The sequence below is a fragment of the Poecilia formosa genome, unplaced genomic scaffold, assembly GCF_000485575.1.
Source record: "Poecilia formosa unplaced genomic scaffold, Poecilia_formosa-5.1.2 Scaffold218, whole genome shotgun sequence".
Taxonomy (NCBI): domain Eukaryota; kingdom Metazoa; phylum Chordata; class Actinopteri; order Cyprinodontiformes; family Poeciliidae; genus Poecilia; species Poecilia formosa.
The window spans coordinates 1,248,875-1,253,183 of NW_006800157.1; the positions used below are offsets into that span (position 1 = coordinate 1,248,875).

Here is a 4,309-nt window from a genome sequence, read left to right on the forward strand (position 1 = left end):
AAAAGACTTCATGTGATTGTTAGAACATAATTTAGAAAGAAAATATGTTACATTTACCTGTTGATGAAGAAGAGTAATGATAAATTAGTGAATAATAGATGTTTGTTTTTATAAGACAGCTTTTTCATACCTACATACATGAGACTGAAAGTGAAGTCTGATGTAAAGGTCAGTGTTCACTGATATCTCAGTTTAAGTTTGTTTTTTAATTTCTAAAAGTTAATGTGAAAAGTTTAAATTCTCATCTGTTTTTTTATTAAGACCAAACATGACATTTGAATCATATTGCATTTAAAGCAATTGTTTTCTTTTTTAAAGAAAAAATAGAACTGAATTTTTTTTTTCATATTTCTTTTGATAGCTTAAGAAGCTACTATGGGACATTTTTAAAAATCTGATTACTTAATTAATCCTCAAAATAATTGAGTTATTGATAACTAAGACAATAGCTTACAACAGCAAAAATGTATGCATTAGTCACTATGAGCAGTTCCTTAATGTATTGATCCGTGACGACTGATTATAAATGCACACCACACTTTTCAGACATTTATTCATAAACAATAACCTTGGAAACTGTTTGACTTTCCAATTACACACCATAAATATGGTAAATACTGTATTACTTTTGGCATTTATAAGACTTGTATTGTGTTTTTAATACAAAGAGGAAAGTTTACGTGATTTTTTCCACTTCAGGCCATGAAAACTCAGATAATCTGGAGCTTTAATGTGTTCCTACCCGACTGTAATCGCAAGTCGCTGCCCGATATTTACATTTCACACGAAGTGCTTTTGTTGTGTTTTTCTTTACGATGCATACATGCTGGCCTGTACCATAACTTAATATACTGTAACTGCTGCCATAAAATATCAGTTAGCATGCAGCGCAGTGTTGATCTGCTCTTAAATGCACTATAAAACATTAAATACTCAAACACTCGCACATACTTAATGATAAATCAGTCTTTTAAACACTACACTGTTTTATAGGCGTTGCGATGTGTGTGTGTGTGTGTGTGTGTGTGTGTGTGCGCGTGTGTGTGTGTGTGTGTGTTTTGACACAGTAGCTGCCTTGTCCTTGCACTGTAATGTTTACAACTCAGCTATAATCACAGAGAATTATGTTAATTACACACCATTAAGCTCATAAAGTAACACAACACACACACACACAGGCTCTCTCTACTTGTGCAGCAGTGAAAAAAAAATGTCTGGAGAGCCTAAAAACTGTTTAACGCAGCCAAATGAGAAGCCTGTATATGTATTTATTTGGAAACATTTGGACCTGGGTTGGGTGGCGAGCTCTGCAGGTCCATCACCTGGAGCTGCAGGTCACCTTTGTTCAGGTTTCGTCCACAAGAGGGCGCTGGACACCATTCAAGGATGGACAGAAAAAAAAGCTCTAGTGACTTAACAGCAGTGGAGAAAACATGGCAAAATAAACATGAAACCTGAACTGAGGAGTTTCAAGTCGATCCAACTATAATCCAACACAACGTTTCCCATCCGTTCAATATTTAAATCTTGTCCAGTTCAGTTACAATGTAATTCATTCTAATTAGTCTCACCCAATCAAATTTACTCATCTCAGTTCCAAAACAAACCAGCTTTTCTAATTACATCCAGATTAACTAAAGTTCTTTTCTTCTTCTTCACGTCAATCCCGTTCCAATTATAAACAGAACAGTTCTGTTAAATTTATTCCAATGATTTACAAACCAACCTTTCCTTTTTGATAAAGGAAAGTTGTATTGACACTTTGCAACTACATCACCAAATCACGTTGAGGTGCCTTGCTGGAGATGCTGGAGATCGGAAGTGAATGTGATTGTTTTCCAAATTTGTATTTGCCTGTAACAGTAATAACTTCTAGTTGTTAAACTCAAGCTAATTTATATGTAGAAATAGCACATCTACTTGGGGCTCATACTCTGAAGTATGCAAAAGTTGGAAACAGCTAGCTTGGAAACTGATCCAAGCTAGCTGGATGAAATTAATTTCATTTGATCAAGTTATCGTAATTTGATCAAAGCGCCAACTTCGGCTGAATTTTCACCACATGATTTATACCACTGTCATAAATGGTGTTTCCTTTTAGTCAGAGCAGACTTAAAAGCATGCAAAACTTTAGATGCTAATTGTTTATTTTTGTACATGGTAGGCTACACGATGGAGCATTTTCTCCAGGGTTACTAATGTTTAGTTGCTTTTCTTTGCCATAATGGAATATTTGATTTCATCTTACTAAATAAATCATAAAATAATGAGTTTGGTTTGCACCCTGTGACCATTCATTCACATTTAACCTCGCTCCTCTGTGCCTGTTGGCTCTGCCCACTTTAGTGGAGTTATTCAAAATGTGAGGGATTATGCTTCCACACAGGGTTTAGTTACACTTTGGGTTTTTTCACGCCTGATAGTTCGGTAGACCTCGGTTTGAACATTTGCAACATTTGTTACATTTTCTGTTGGTGCGATTCGCTTTCACACTGCACTGTGTCAAACGAACCAAACTAAATGAAAAACCTGTTCACATCCTCGACTGTGGTGACGCTGCATCCAAAACTAACAACACAAAAACCATTGAAGAAGACATTAGTGCAACTTATTTCTTCATTAAGTCCAAACAAAAATGGAGTGTCGTCAGATTTTAGTTATTGTACGATGTGTCTTTAATCTTTGTTAAAATAAACCACGAGACATTTCTTCTGCTAGCGTTAGACTCTCACGTTTGTTTTGGTTGTATTTACCCAGAATGCCCTGTGTTATAGTCCTCTTCCTACGTGTGAAGCAGTCTCTGGTCTGTTGGCGTTCACATGCATTCGAACTAAACCAGAGTTCACTTCGATGGAACTGAGACCTCCGTTTTTAGATGGACCAGAGTTCGATCATCCATTCACACCTCCCCAAACAAACCGGACTTGAAACAAACTAGAGTTGGATTGAAACGGATTAAACCAGGCTGGTGTGAATGAACCCTTGCAGTACTTTGGAGTCTTTGGACTTAATGAAACAAGTACAGACCGTTTAGCATGAGGGGGTTAAGAAAACCCTAAAAATGATTGTTGTTCCATCTTAAATTATATTTTTTGAAGTAAAATGTTACTTGAACTTGGGGGGAAAAGTGTGACAAACTCTCACATCCCTTTTATTTATGAAGGATTCTCCGACAGGACAAGGTTTTCTTTCTGATTGAAACATAAACAACAAATGTAGACAACTGCAAAATATTTGTAAAAATGTTCAAATATTTGTAGGACTTCCAAAATGAATATACGCCTTGAGGCATGCATAGTTTGACCTTAGATCTCTGCCCTCCTCTATCTGCTCTCAAAATCTGCAATGGCAAGATACCCCACATGAGTGTTTTAACCCAAAAGAAATAAATTCACAGGTTAAACGGCTTCCATCTGTCAGTTTCCAGCAGTGGTAAATAGAGACGGTCAGACCTGGGGGACAGGAGCCTGAGCTGTGGAGGAGCCAGCGTTACAGGATTACAACCTGATAAGGTCTACAGAGAGCCAGAATGTAATGACGGGGCATTACACTCTGCAGATAGCATTGACAAGTGTGAACAGAGACGAAGAGGAGGAGGAGGAGGAAGGAGCGCCTGAAATATAAGAGGACAAGGAAGGGTCATTCACTGGTGAACTGGGGAAAAAGTGCAGATGGTCAGCAAGTTTTTGTCAAATGGGTTCAAGTGGGTCAAATCTGACAGGAATATTCCACAAACATTAATACACATTTCTTCGTTTGGCTTTTCCACCGTGAACTTTACAGTTAAGCCTCAAGTTATCGACACCCCTGGTAGATTTAAACTTTTAAAACTCAGAATTTTAAAAACACGTTTCGTCTAACAGGAAGCGATAATAATACCTGGATGCACTCCAGTTGCAACAATTTAAAAAAAATATCAGTGGAAACCAGTGGCAAAAAGCGAGTCAGCAATTTCTTCTCACATAGAAATCTACATTACCATAAGAAATACACTGGAACATGGGGAGCAATTAGAGCTGGGCAATAAATCAATAATATATAGCGACAGACAGGTAATCAATATCAATAGGTAATATGTCTGATTCAATATTCAATATATTTTCACTGAAATCTGATCCAGAATCACACAGCACACAACCTTTCACGGCTAGCTAAGCTAAGTTGGTGGAATAAACTGACTCACTCGCATTCTTTGGTTAACTAGCAACTCATTCATTCTTTGGTTACCTAGCAACTCATTCATTCTTTGGTTACCTAGCAACTCATTCATTCTTTGGTTACCTAGCAACTCATTCATTCTTTGGTTACC

The 4,309-nt window shown here is 37.1% G+C and overlaps 1 long non-coding RNA gene across 1 annotated transcript in view; it reads left to right on the forward strand.

The window, feature by feature from the left end:
- LOC107838180 (uncharacterized) overlaps nt 1-4,309 on the forward strand; it is a 7,657-nt gene that overhangs the window by 2,581 nt on the left and 767 nt on the right. The window lies entirely within an intron of this gene.